At 33.8% G+C, this 16240-nt stretch overlaps 1 long non-coding RNA gene across 1 annotated transcript; it reads left to right on the top strand.

Moving 5' to 3' along the window:
* Positions 1-1526: 1526 nt before the first annotated feature.
* LOC127834466 (uncharacterized) lies at positions 1527-3636 on the top strand. The gene is made up of 3 exons (XR_008027954.1): positions 1527-1887; positions 2278-2613; positions 3414-3636. It is a non-coding gene; the product is annotated as an uncharacterized LOC127834466 (long non-coding RNA).
* Positions 3637-16240: the final 12604 nt, after the last annotated feature.

Genomic DNA, 16240 nt, shown 5'->3' with positions numbered 1-16240 from the left:
GCTTTCTTTTGGCAAATACATTCATAACTATTATTGCTGAAAATATGCAACATAGAAACAAAACAGTAAATGCACATAGCGAGTGGTAAGCGCGAAGTATTTTGCACCAGCATAATTGGAAGTTGCAGTCTATTCAATGTAATCATTTGATAAAAAAAATATATATATAACTGATATGCGAACTTTATAGATTAACATGAACTATGTATAAAATAGTTCACGTTGTGTAAGATATAAGGTATAATCTTAATTACATTACATGACTTTTATTGTTTTGTAGTCCCACTTTTAAGAAATATAAGGTTTGCACCGAGCGTTGAATACAATAATAAGTATTTACCAGTTAAAATCAAAATCAGAATTATTCAGAATGCTTGTTATGTTTCTGGTTTACACGGCAAATTACAATTGTAATAAAGAACTAAATGCCGTAAAGAAGTTTACTAAATTGTCTTGATAAAATTAGTTATTTTGATGACAGCAATGAACATCTTTGTAGAATAACACAATGTGTTATCTAGCACAACAAGCAGCCATTTTGTCAAGTTCAGATTTTACCGAATGTCCCAAAATCCTCTCACATATTTATAACGTATTCGAATATTCAAGATTTTATCTGTATATTAGTAACTTTTTTGGAAAAACATCAATTAGCATAACCTGCATTGGAAAGTCATCCAACTAGCTTATCCACCAAAGTGTTTATTGGTTTAATTGACAACATAGTGTCAAAACATACACGTGTCGGTAATTTTCCCCAAAAAATGTATCCTGAAAATTCTTTTTGTCATATTTTTCGACGTCAACATAAAAAAATAAAGAGTTTATCAGTCATGAGTTATACTGTACAAAATCTCAACGGAACCTTTAGGAGGTGGTAGTTGTGGAGCGCGAGTGGTGGTATGATTGTTGATAAGCTACTATTTGCACGTTATGGGCAAAGAGCAAGTTACGATTCATAGGAGCGAATCAGAAACATACATGGCACGACAGCTCTTTCGTATCTGCGCACTTAGGACACGCTCTTACCACGTGCTGACAGCCGAATTAGGAAAAGATGCGAACTAAGCGAACTTAGTATAAAACTGTTCTGGTACATGTATAACTAAGTTATCTCAAGCTGTAGTCAAGCGACCTAGACTGTTTAAAAGAAGGTGTATGCAATTAAATAAATTTGTGTTGTCTGTATGTACCATGGCTATAATGATGATTAAAAGAGGGTTTGATTGGTCTGCTGCAAACTGATTAAAACAGTGTTTGCCTGTCGTCGTTTATTCATTTGCCAAGAGGAAGTCTTGCTTAACAAAAATTTGTAGTTACGATATACATTAGTAAGTATGCACATGTGTTTCCGTATGTTTTAACTGTATATGTTGGCTGTCCGTGATCGTGTACATTTTTCACAATTAGCATATTTATTTGGCTACTATATTTTAGGCTTGGACAACAGATAGATAGCTTTATACTAATTTTAATAATACTCGTCATAATCCTTTAACAATGCTTCCTATCTCTTGTACTAAATGTCATGTAAGAATCACGACACATTACACGTGGAAGATTGATATTTTACACATTTGCTGACAGCAGAAAGGCGCCTAACGTTCTTTCCTTTATTAATAAGCATAATACAAATGGCGAGAATATTTCGTTCTGTGTTCTTTTTTATTGTGATTTGGCGACAGAATACCGCTGTATCAGCGGACAAAGATCTACAAGCACGTTTCGAAGAGTTAGAGAATAAAATCGTTGCAGAAAATGAAAAGTTACAAATTGCCTTTTCGGATTGCAAAGAGAGAAATACCCGTCTCGAAGACAAAATTAACGCGCTAGAAAATCGTCTTACCTTTCAAGAACGCAACGAGTTACATAATGATCTTACGAACAGTGAGTAAAATATGAACGATGTTTGTATTTTTACTCTGTTTTCCGTCTTTTTTCTTTTCAATCGAAGATGTGGGGAGGAAAGACAATAAATGTTGAATAAATGCAACATTATATTAGGTATTTAGTATAAAGTAAATGTTCCTTGAATAGCACAAATACAACAACATCATCTTCGCTATTCTATATGTTCATGTGTTGTGCGGTTAATTCAGCGATGCTGTATACATTTATATATAAAGTATAATCTACATTAAGAAAAAGTAGGTAATTTTAATTAATTTCGAATTATAATCCAAATGGAGATATTAAATCGATTTTTATTAACAACAAACACGCTCAGGTTACAGCAAAATACATTGTATACCAAATATGCTTTCAATCTGTTCGCAGAAAGAAGACAATCACCACCAGAAACAGTTGCTTTTACAGCCTACGTCAGCAACGAACCACAAGCTCATCTTGCAGATGGCCAAATAATATCATTTGACCGTACCGTAACCAATATTGGTCAAGCCTTTAATGTTTTTTTCGCACACGTTTACCTGCCCTGTCACCGGTCTGTACCTTTTCTCGGTTGTGATGTCTAAGATTTGGCCATCTGAGGTGGTAGCAAAACTCGTCATTGATGGAGTTGGTATTGTTGAAGCGATTTCGAATCCCGTCCAACACGCCAATCAACAAAATGACTATCACGACCAACAAGGAGCTAACATTGCTGTCGTGGAGGTTTATACATTTAACATATAAATATTATAATCATGTCGATGGACATACACGTATGCTATTGTTTGTTGTAGTTTATGATCGATCGATAACACGAGAGGTCTGTTTTAAAGTCGTTGGCATGAGTGAATGTATTATGTTTTATATTACAGCAAAAAATGGCTACTATAATTCACTAAAATCATCAACCTTTTTTTATTGGTTGAAATGCACGCCTGTTACATCAGTAAGATCACACCGTAAGTTCCCAACATTTGTCACGCACTGCTGTAGTTTCAACGTGTTCAAATCGCCTATTGCTTAACACAAGCTTTTGTATTACTAATAATTTGTTGTAACAATGTTACAATTGAATTGTATTGGTGCGCTGTCACTTGTCTTTAATGTGACATTTAGATGCGGACGAAACAAATCGGTATGCTTTTCGTTGAATTATATGATGTTATTGTAGAACGAAAGTTCTATTTCAATGTAAAGTTCCTTTTAGATCAAAATGCAGATCAACAACACGGTCATTTCGCTGCCTAGAAGCAAACATTATGATTATGTTTTATAACAAAATACTTTTAGGAAATAATCGCATATTTTTGTTATTGATCAAAATGAGTAAAATAAAATACTGCATGTAACCTTCGGTGAATTACCGAAAATTTATTTCCTTCGTGGGTGTGCAACAAAAGTATTTTTTAATAATAACTCTTGACATAAAACATCGATCGTACACCATCATTTTCTGTGCATGTCCGGTTAATATATTTGGGCACTTTTTTTCACTATATTTAGTGTTACTTCAATTATTTCAGGTCAGGAGAGGGCAATCATATGTTGTCAACTATCTGCACTCAGACGTGGTATTGCGTAGCGATGAAATCCATCGATTTACCACGTTCAGCGGGGTGCTGTTGCATGAAATGTAGCGATATATGATATACTGAAATAAACGTTCAGAAAAACATGAACGATCAGATAATAACGACTTTGTTTGTCTCACTAAGAAATTAAAAATTATAAATTAAATAAAACATGTTCTTCTGTCATTGTCCACTAATAAAAGCGATGAAAAACTCCATGCACATTTGATATCTACATATAATGTAGATTCCAACAAGGGCACTGTATCCAAACTTCAAATTTAAGTATATCTATTTTGCACTTGTGGCGGTGTATTACATAACAGTCTAATGGCTTTTGACAAACCCGGTCCCTCATCTTACATTGTATTTTGAGAAGCTTGATATATACGTATTTTATAAAGAAATGTCGGGAACAATAGCAAATAAAAAATAAAATGACAATATGAATGTGACAAACAATCAGTAATAACTTTTTTACGCTGACACAGACAATTGAAGATTTTCGTTAAGATTCAAATGTACAGTATTAGGGATGTTAATGATTAACTAAATTGAAACAACAATAACTGTTAAAAAGACAAACAAATATGAACACACAAGTACAAGTCGCTTACATGGCAAATTCAAACATTAATAAGTAATGCACATAACAATAATTATTATTATTAGATGTGATGAAACTATTTATTTTTCAATATTAAAAACAATTAAAATACCTAAAGATCATGGTATTGTTAATTGCGATTTGATCGTTCCTGTCACTGTATGGGAACTTCTTAACTACAGCCATTTAAAACTGTACGTTCGTCTCATACGTAGGTACTGAACATTTTTGAGTCGCGATACTATAAGAACCAAAATATGTATGTTACTTTTTACAATAAATGTTGGTAGACACGTTACATCTTAATGAGAAGTCAAATATTAGTATATCGTTATATTGTTGTAAACGATTTGTACCGGCATATGCGACAAATATAAATATCATGCACATACTGTTTGATCACCATCCCGTCTGTTATGAAATTATCAATATGGCTGTGTCCTACTCATCCTTGATTCAGATAATTGTAGTTTCCCAATACATAACGGTTTTGCAATTCCAAATATAGAAATACTATTCTTCAACCGACATTTTAAACAGGAATCGGGGCCCGTATTTACCAAACAATTCTAAGACTTAAGTCTAAGAATAAAGAAAAAAAAATAAATTGATATAGATCTATTCAATAATTGATTGAATTTTGAGTCAAACTTGACATTAAACATCTCTATCGATATCATTATTGATGTAAAACATTTCTTTAATGACATAATCACCAGTAGAGGCCTGTATATATTCAAACACTGAACACATTTTTCTTGGTTCCAAGTCTCTTCTTTAAAATGAATTGGTGAAAACTGACCCGGGAGTGCAATTTTCCTGGCGTAACTGTATAAAACAACATTTAATATAGGTTTTTGCAAGCATTAGGAAGCATGGCCCGTGTATAGAATTCCCTAAACATTCTTGTTTTAGGGAGTGCACACTTACAACAAAAGTTTAATATATGACCAATTCTTGGGATTTCAAATGTACGTAAGTTTCAAATGAGTTAAAATAATCAATGACAAAACTGATTTGATGTGAGAACAATTTTATTGATGTATGAAAGTAACATAATCTTAAATGCATTCACATAAAACTATGCCCAGTTTATTTATCCTAAACGAAATGCAAGACATTTCTGAATACCATTTGTGTAAAATGATACAAACTTGCAGGGGACTTCCAAACCAGCGAATTCATTCCATTCGAACTGGCAAGTTAACATTTATCAAAGCGTTTCCTTCTAAAAAATAATGTAATGGAAGTGCATATAAAACATATATACTGGGTGTCGTCTTATAGTTGAATTCTAGTCGGGGTGTGTCGTTTGTTACGACTAAACCACAGCAGATCGTATTCGGACTATGAAAGTAAAACGTGGCGACAGACGTGTTGGTTCGCGGGAAAGTTATCATGTTAATTGATGCCTATAGCATGAGACAACAATTTTCAATACAAATGATGAGTATAATATAACTTGATCAAATGCCATTTGTTGATATATACAATAGTTTTCATTTACCCTCGCTGATACTTTCTAAGCATACATGTATCTAGTAATTACATTTACTTCACAATTCAGTATAAATTATGCCAACGGTAGCTACATCAATAAATTTAGGTTATTGATAACAAAATCGTTGATATATGATCGCAATATACACTTTACAATATTTCAATAATGATTGACTTTATCACAAATAAATTATTCTCTGGAATGTATAAATAATCAAGTTTATAAAAAATGTATCGTACATAATGATCAAACCACGGGGTCCGAAAGGACCCATGCCATACCATCGTTTATTCTGTTGTGTGTTTACGACTTTTTACTCTGATTGTATTTTGTAAAGACAAAAGTAGTAAGTTTGTTTGGATCATAATAACGAATATAATCAGACGATACAACGTAAATTCACACGGTATTTATACAGTATCTGTTCAAATAAGAACACATACAAATACATAATTATATGTTAGTTGGGACATATGCAAGAAGTGTTTCCCTATTTTAATTGTATTTTTGAAAAACGGTGTCTTGAAACTGCTTCGATAAAATTGCAAGGTGTTCTGCCCATGGACTGCAATAAATCCAGCACATCATATCCTGAACTATACTCACAACGGATCGCATAGGGCTGAAATACACATGAATGAAGTATTTTTATATATAACATATTGCTAAAAGTATGCGCATAAATTGTTATATAGAGAATAATAGGTTAGTGTTGATTATAGATCAGGTTTATCATGCGAGCCTTAGAAAACAAAAAGCACGAGCCTTGGCAAGTGCTTTTTCGTTTTCGTGCCGAGCATGATAAACCTGATCTATATTCAACACTAACCTATTATTCTATTTATCCCACTTTTTTATTCAGTAAACCTTTTTATTTTAACAAATTAGTTTTCATGAGTGTTTGTCGTACTTTGATAATGACTGTAGTGTAACCAAGGTCAGTGTATTACTCCGCGTTCCAAAAATAACCGCTGATCAAATTGTCATTTAAAAAAATCAGAATATCGTTCTGTGACAAAGAGTCGTGCGTTACTAATAACAATTTTATTCATATTGAATTGCAAATCTAAAAGTTTTATAACATTAATATAACATTTAGTTGTTATATACAAGGAACTACATTTGTATACAACGTAGCCTAACACCACACACAATTCCATTTCGATGTACAAACTATCAACTAGAACACGAGGTGCAAAACATTTGCTTCTTTGTTGTAATATGTGGTTATTTCGTGACGAAATAACAATAACAACTTGGATGTAATCTAATTATTCACATTAAAATTTTGAATGTGGAAAGTGGCACCAAAGAATTGTGAGGCAAAGTTGTTCGAACGAGAGAAAGACATTTGCTGGTGAAGTGACTGGGTAGAACGAACATCAAGATCAACTTGTTCAACGGTAGACATTGGTTGTGTAGGCTGCATTTCGACCATAGTTTCAGTGCATGAAGGTGAACAAGAGGAAGCTGTTTGGTTGTTACATTTACTGGACTGAGCAAGAATGTTGGAACATTTTTGCTGCTGTTCAACAGATATGGTGGAATAATTGGTTATGGACTGGACATTTTTGTGCCCTGTTATGGCCATGATTTCAGTGGGTGGAATGTTTGCATTTCGAAGTTTTTGGACTAGGAATTTGCGAACTGAGTGGTTGGTTATTCTCTTGTGCTCGGGAAAGCTGGCGTCTTTTGCCATGGCCTTCAGCATCTGACCCAGCTTGTTGACACCCAATTGTTGACGCAAGAACCACTGGGATGCAGTATCAATTGTGCGTGTTGCCAGGTAGAAAGGGTGCTGATCTGAAGAAAAATCAGATGAACGCATATTCAAGTACAGCTTGTAAATTAACACGGGATTTCTTGGTCAAGAAATGCCGAACATCTTGGGAGACACTTTTCTTATGTCAGCGATGTTCTCTCCTGTGCGCGTTTTCGTTTGCCGCTCGTTCAACTCGAGATACTCGACACCATTCGAGTCTACACGGAGGCGGACCTCACCTAACAAAATACAAGAATCTTTAATGTCAGATATAAACAATAATAAAATACAGCATATAAGTTGAAGCGGATGTACTTTGTGAATGGGGTGAAAAAATAATGAGAAAAATTGATAATATTTTGTGTGTTAAAAATGTTTCTTACCGCAAATTGTATTGCTCCGTTGTTCCTCGCAAGCCAAAATGAAGGCAGTTGTTCAACCAGATTGTATTTAACAAGGCCTTCGGAGACTCTGTGCCAAGGATCGCCTTCTCCCAGAACAGATCGATGTCGGTATCACTCAGCGGATGGGCCTCCCTAGGACGGTTTTCCATACCCTAAATTGGTGATTTATATTTATTATACTGTTTCATTTTACTTTTCGACTATATTTTCTAATTTAAATTTATTTTTTTAGTATTCTATCTTTCGTAGGCTTACAGTATTACTTTTAATGTGACTTTTCGACTTTTATTTATTAACTGCAACTTTATGTCGACAGGGTATTAGTTTCGTACAGACTTCACTTGGGATTATTTCACAATTTTGTCATAAATGATACATTTTCTGTTGAATATGTTATTCTGCCAAGTTTCTTTTAATTATAACCGTTCATCTCAATTTTACCTGTTTCTTAAGACTTTTTTTCTTTGCATTGTAGGTGTCCCTTGTGAGTGCAAATTGGGCTCCAGTCCCTGTCATGACTGAACATCCATAGCGATGCCGTTTCAGGTACCTGTCAACACTAGCAATGATGCCACGGAGGGAGCTTGGTTCAAAATATGTGCCATTTGACTTTTTAATGGACAACAGGAAAGTGGCCAAATACTCATCAAGAAGAGTTGGTTCTATGTGGTGGATTTCTTTTGATTCAGATTTTGACATTAGAAACCTTTTAAATTTGTTTATGTCAGACAAGGTCTTCGCTACAGTCTTTTTTTTTCATTTTGGACAATGTCACCAACATCAGTGAGGTTAACATCTAAGAACTCTTTATTCTCATGCAGATCTAAAGTTGGGGGGGGGGGAAGACATTGCTACTGGATGGTGCGTTAGGCCTACTACTGGGGCTTGTTTCATTCTCAATGGTCAATTCAATTTCATTTGTGAACAAAATAGATGGATCAAACCCATATTGTTCCTGGAACTGGCTTAGTGTTAATTCCATTTCAGTTGATTGTTGCTCATGTTCATTATTTAATTCATCCCAATTTAATGAGAAATTGACTTTGTCAAATTCGTCAGACATTTTGAGGTGTTTACAATTTCGCAGACGATTGTGTTCTATAGTCAAAGGGGAGCAACTCGAACTGACTCCGTCAAAGGGGAGCAACAACAACAGAACCTATTTGCAACATAGTGTTGAATTTAACTAATACTAGAAGTTTAGTGACAATAAATGACAACAAACACGTTCTTTTCTACTTGTATTTGTTTTAATGTCATTAAGATTGACAAACATTTGAGATTGTTTTTATTATTGATGCACTTGGCAAATACAGGTGACGAGGTGCGTGGGAAAAAGTAGTCCCGGTTCGGCAGTTGATGACGTCATTTCGTGCCATTGATTATAGCCTTGCCGTTGATTATTGATGATATTTAATCAACGGGGCTTTAATCAACCGAAATCGCTGTAAAAGTGGGATAAAAAAATTGAAGAAGACTGTCTTGAATCGAAACAAAAACAACAAAATAGACCGGAACATGTACTTATAGGGCAATTTTGGAAAGCTAAAATAATTGAAGAGTTTTTTATAACGCATCTATACTAGAATGTATTTTACTTAAATGAATAACTACCGTTCCATATAAATAAATTATGAATCCGTAAGAAACACAAGCATGTGAAGTTATTTTGAACAACGCTCTTCGCTCAAAGGCATGCAAGTATGTGCATTTTTTCAGGTTAAAAGTAACAAATAATACATCTTAAGAAACCAAAAAGCGTGTGACATATTTTAAAATAGAAGGATATACATATTCCAATGCTTCGTTTGGGCAATCGGTCACTTGCCTTAAATAAAGGACCAACTAATTGTTTTTAATGAAAATTCAATACTGCTCCAGCAGCTGGAGTTTCACTTCTTTATATTCATAAGCAAAGACACGTAAATACTGCACATTGTTTGGAGTAAAGGCGTATACAACTCAGTTATAGCAAAACGTGCGTACCAAATATTTACATTGTTTGATAAAAAAGTACAATGCAAGATGTCATTGAAATCGTTTGTAAATTTTCACGCTTGTTTATTTATAAATTGAAACCAACCTATGGCACTATGCAAGTCGAAATTAAAAGGAATGTTCCAATTGTTGTGAGTGTTTATAATTATGTTCCCTAGTTTGAAGTGAACTTTTTTTTTAAGTTGCAGTACGTTCAAGATATACATTTATCAGACCTATCTATACAATTGAATCGCAAAAACAGATCAAATCATGATAAATTGGTCTTTCTGAAATAAAACAAGGTAAAATGCGCGTGAGGAAAAAAGACAATTATGTTACACTAGTATGTGTTCTTAAGTACGCCGATCAATTAAGCTTTTCCCACGGTCGACATAGATACGTCACCTCCGAAGCGTGCAACATTGCTTTTATTAAAAAAATTGTAGTTTTGACAGGTTTCACTCATTCGTCTACGATTTTGTTTACAGTGATGCGTCTTCGTGAACTGAACAAAAGTAGCGGGGCGAGTTTATGGAATTGTTAATTTTTCTATTTTTATTTCATATAATAAAATATGTTCCCTTTGGCAGTGTTAATCTTAGAAATTGTATTTCGGAGTAATATGTGCAAGTGTTTCTTTAATATTTCCCGTGAGATTTTGCCGAGTAATTCCTTTTTTATTTCTTTATTTTATTATTTAAGTATCATTTTACAAATTATACAAAGCCCATAGCCGAACATAAAATGTGATTTTAATTGTATGTTTTCGGTTGATATTAATCGGAAAACGTTAAAGATTGAAATCTGATGCAAACTGTGTTATAGAAACGAACTTATCTGCCTTTTCTGAAAACTGTATTATTTCTTCAACTGTTCAGATAAGAAACATAAACTATTAAACAAACACGGCAATTTTATATTCCAAAACTACGGATATTATATTTAAGAAAATCTTGAATACGATTAAGTAAGTTTAGTTTACGGCATGGGGCGATGTCATCGGTTTTAATTAAAGGCGTTGGATGGTATGCATGCGACACACAGTGCCTACACAAGTGTAGATTAGATTATCAAGATAAAATGGCACATTCTCTTAACATGTACAATGATAAGCAGATTAAACATGTCTATCACCTAAAAACTGACTTAAATATTTAAAAATAATAAATGTCTCTCTTTGATAAACCGATCACTAAATTTAGCCCGTGACTAAACTATCGGGAGCAGAGACATATTTCGGGAACTCGCGATAACAAGTATCTGTTTGACTTGATATATATTTTGTGTTACACTTCATATGTATCAATGAGTGAAAAATATGACGGATACGACATTCTATGTCATATTGAACTTATGCAATTATTTCACGAGATGCCATTACTCATTCAGGTCAAGTATGATACATACTCATATACTACAATTTCCTGCAAGTCAACAAAAACAGAATGGTTTACAAACTGCCTCAATCAGTCGAAACAGGAATACATTACACATTCTGTAAGAAGATCAAACTATTTAAGCCTTTTATTCGAATACTATTACTACTACTACTAATACTGCTACTACTTCTACTTCTAGTACTACTACTACTTCTTCTACTACAACTACGACGACAACTACTACTACTACTACGACGACGACGACTACTACGACGACTACGACTACGACGACGACGACGACTCCGACGACGACGACGACTACGACTACGACGACTACTACGACTACTACTACTACTACTACTACTACTACTACTACTACGACTACTACAACAACAACTACTACGACTACTACGACTACTACTACTACGACTACTTCTACTATTACTACTACTACTACTACTACTTCTACTACTACTACTACTACTACTACTACTACAACTACTACAACAACAACAGCTACTACTACTACTACTACTACGACTACTACTAAGACTACTACTACTACTACTACGAATACTTCTACGACTACGACGACAATAACAACAACTACTACTACTACTACTACTACAACTACGACTACTACTACTACTACTACAACAACTACTACTACTACTTCTTCTTCTACTACTTCTTCTACTACTACTCCTATTATTACTACAAATACTACTAATATTATTACTACTACTACTACTACTATTACTACTACTACTCCTCCTCCTACTACTACTACTACTACTACTACTACTACTACTACTACTACTACTACTACTACTTCTACTACTACTACTACTACTACTACTACTACTACTTCTACTACTACTACTACTACTACTACTACTACTACCACCACCGCCACCGTCACTGCCACCGCCGCCACCACCACCACCATCGCAATAATAATGATAAGAATACTACTACTTATAATATAAATTATTGTTATGATTATTACTATACGTTGTAGTAGTAGTAGTAGTAGTTGTGGTAGTATTAGTAGTATAAGTAGTAGTAGTAGTAGTGGTAGTAGTAGTATTAGTATAAATATTATATGTATTATTAGTATTAATAATGTTAAGTAATAAAACTAATTATTATCATTTTAATTATTTATTATTATTGCTATTATTATTTTTATTTTATTTATTATTATTATTATTATTATTTTATTATTATTATTATTATTATTATTATTATAAAATAATAATAATAATAATATTTTTTTTTATCTTATTTATTTAGTTTACTCTAACAAAAAGAACTACTTCAACAACTACAACAACGACTCCTACTCCCACTCCTACTGCTTCTTCTTTTTATTTCTACTATAACTTCTGAATCTACTCCGTCTAATACTTTTACTACTTCTTCTTCCGCTTATTTTATTATTCCTTCAACCGATTTGTTAAGTTCATATGTACTTTAAAATTGCTTCCGCATGGAAACGGTAAAGATACTTAAACAGATTATAATGATTTTCACTGAATACTATTTACACATACACGTTTTTAGACATTATTGCATTACTTAAACAATAATGCATATGCATGCAAGGCATACATATATGCTGGCTGCCATACATAAACCGTTCTAATAACATATGTGTTGTCACAGGCATACAACTGGTAATTAAACAACTGAAATTTTCACAGATGCAACGATTGATAATTCCATAAATAACTTCTGTATGTCAAGTAAGTATATAAGTAAACGATTTGCGACCGAACTCGCCGACTTAAAAATAGTTTGAGCCTGTAATTTGCCAATTTGCGAATTATTATTTTTTAATTACAATCTACAATCACATAATTTTAATCTCACAATGTGCCAATATGTAAGCCAAATATTTTTATTTTCGTACAATAACCACTTACCTCAGATTTTTGTGATATATCCACGTTTTCTTAAGAATTCATTCAATTCATCCGTCGATGGGGACTATTATGTCCTGTGTGTAATGGAGAGTACCGTACTTGAGCTTACTTAAAGGGGCAGTTTAAGTATTTTGTTTTCTATGTTAAACTTAAAGTTTTTATCTTCTAAGTTCATGTGTTTAAATTGTTAAGTTTTGATGTGCAACGTTTCAGTTTTTCTAATATCTATTGTTGCTGTTGTTTTAATAGACATATAACCGCGCGGTATGACTACACACATAATACTTTAAACAAAAGGCACTGTGAAAGGTCAATTACCACAACTATTCCGCTCACCGTCGAAATTTTATACTTGTGACGAAAGCTCCGTATCCTTCTGACGAAAAGAAAAATTGCGGACGAAGCAATATCAGGTAACCGCGTGAAAAAATATTTTATTGTAAGACACTGCAAAAATGATTGCCACTTTTCGAATTTCTGAACCAATATGTCGTCTATTTAAAAGTTTACCAGTCGTGAAATATTTAGCATGACTTTTAAATGGTGTTTACAAAAAGTCGTGTCGCGCTCGACACCATTCGTACTTGTGAGAAAATTGTAATAATCAGATGATTGTAGATGTGTCAGACCTGATGTGACAGCCTTTAATCATTGTTTATAGAAAAAGAACATGCCATACGAACCTGTTTGTTTCAATATCTGTTAAATGCCTAAAATAGTTTTGGTGAAAAAATACATCACTTACATAAATATCGATGCACCGCGCGAAACACTGATTATAAACACCGTAGTTATATTCCGTGTCACTGAAATTCGTGGCACCGCTAACTTCTGCACATGGTTTTAAATGATGTGCTAGAACGAGCCATCGTGAGCTGAATTTATTTACGATAAGCTTTCATTTATCAAAGTTACATGTCCCAGAATTGATCTTTAAAATGATAGCATGCTTGCACCGAAAAGTTCCACCGGGATCGATTGTCTTGCTTTCCAGTACGTGGAGGGCACATGTTTAAGTCTCATGTTTCAATTTATCTATTGTTGTGGTAAAATACAATCATTATTGATGATTATTATGTATTCATCTCAGATACATAATCCGTATCAATATGTCTTCTTTGTACGTCATCATTGAGGTTATCGGTAGACTGTACATGTACCACGTGACAGCATCCAAAATCAATAGCAGAGCAATATTTGTCAGCGTAAACTTGTTGTTACATACCAAATGGATAAAGTTACAAAAGTCATAGCATACATTTGCCGAGTGTAATTTTTGAAGAAAACCTAGTAATAGCTGTGTCACTTTTTCAGTCCTGTTTTCTAAACTGCTATTTTGAAATAATTTCTTTCTTGATGACCTTGCTTGTTTTGTTTTTTCGTTTCTGTGGAGCATATACATTTCGTTTCTGTGGATCATGAAAGGCTGGGCGGCACTGACCAGTTGGTGTCTCTATGAAAAAGGTCGAACTGGTACATGCCGGTTGACGGTCGCCTGGAGATGCATCTTCAGCACCGGGAGGAAAAAGTTTCCTTTTCTTGTTCTTTGGCTTGTTCAAACATAAATTTGAACGTCTCTTCTTTCTGAAAGAAAAGAGAGCAGAATAAAGAGGTGCCAGAATATCATAAAGATCCGGTTCTTTTACGGACATTGTTATGCGGTGTTCATATTTCTATAATGTCAGTGTTGAGCGTTGCATACTTGCTAACACCTGTAAATGTAAAAATCACAGTTGTATTCAATAAAGCATGCCATAATGTGTTGTAACTTGATTCTTCAATCATAAAATACCGTTCAACAAAAAATCTTGCATTTAAAGAGTTTAAAAATCTGCAAAAATACGATTTTTCGCGTCATGAAAGTCACTTCTTTCACGACATCCTCAAACTGTTTTCACTATTTTGAAGTAAATAGCGACTCAATTTTGATGCGGTAAACGGCAATTAGATGTAACATATATACTTCGTTTGATGCAATATCATTGTATCACCAAGTCACCTTCTTTTCTCGTTTTTTTATTGATTTCTGGACTCGCAAAAAAGTTTGCGGTCATGTTTTCGACAGCAGGATACGGAGCTTTTGTCAACTCGGCGAAGTTAAACACATACTTAATGTCACATGTATTTCGGCAAAATGAATATCATTTGCCCACGCTGTTTTTATATGTTAATCAAATCATCTCAAATCATGATAAATTGGTCATTCTAAACTAAACTAAGGTAAAATGCGCGTGAGGAAAAAATACAATTATGTTACACTAGTATGTGCACTTAAGTACGCCGATCCATTAAGCTTTTTCCACGGCCGACATAGGTACGTCACCTCCGAAGCGTGCAACATTGCTTTTATTCAAAACATTGTAGTTTTGACAGGCTTCACTCATTCGTCTACGATTTTGTTTACAGTGATGCGTCTTCATGAACTGAACAAAAGTAGCGGGGCGAGTTTATGGAATTGTTAATTTTTCTGATTTTAAATCAAAATTGCAATTACTAAACATATTAAAACAACATGCTGTGTGTGTGCAAATCGAACTAAAGTTGAGAAAGTTGATAATGATATATGCTCATTAAACCACACTAATTCACTAAACAAATGACAAAATGTTTAAAGTGATATAATGAGCATCTAACAGTATATACTATGTTCATAGGTGTCTATCGCAACCGTTGTTTATTTTTGGCGTCTTCACTTCATATACACCTATATTTGTCAATGCAGCAACAACATACTAAAACAATATCCCGAAAAGAGAAAAGCAATGCATTTGAATATTAAACGTACTTTCGTTTGACAACTGATCATGCATGTTCAATGTGAATCTAAATTTAGTTTAAGTGCTGATTCGTTCATACGACACAAAGACACAATTTTGTTTTACGGATCATTTTATTTTCCTGCAACGATATATATTCATACGACACACGAAAACTAACACCGATCCTCATAAAAAGACAGTTCCGCTCGGCTTAAAGGACTGGGACAGTCATGTAAAATATCGGATATAATACATATTTTTTGTAAACAACTAGTAGCAAGATGAGTTGCAGATAATTGGTCAGTAACCACATATTAACTAACTCGTTTGACCCGTTAATTCTTTTCAGCCCAATTCAACAGTGAAAAATGCGCATAATATCACTTTAATCTGACATTGTGTGACGATTTTGTAGCGGTATTGAAGTAAACACAAGTAAATGCTAGACATCTGCCTAAA

The sequence above is a fragment of the Dreissena polymorpha genome, chromosome 6, assembly GCF_020536995.1.
Source record: "Dreissena polymorpha isolate Duluth1 chromosome 6, UMN_Dpol_1.0, whole genome shotgun sequence".
Classification (NCBI taxonomy): Eukaryota; Metazoa; Mollusca; class Bivalvia; order Myida; family Dreissenidae; genus Dreissena; species Dreissena polymorpha.
Note: the sequence above shows the minus strand (reverse complement) of the source record. Positions and strands in the feature narration are given on the sequence as shown.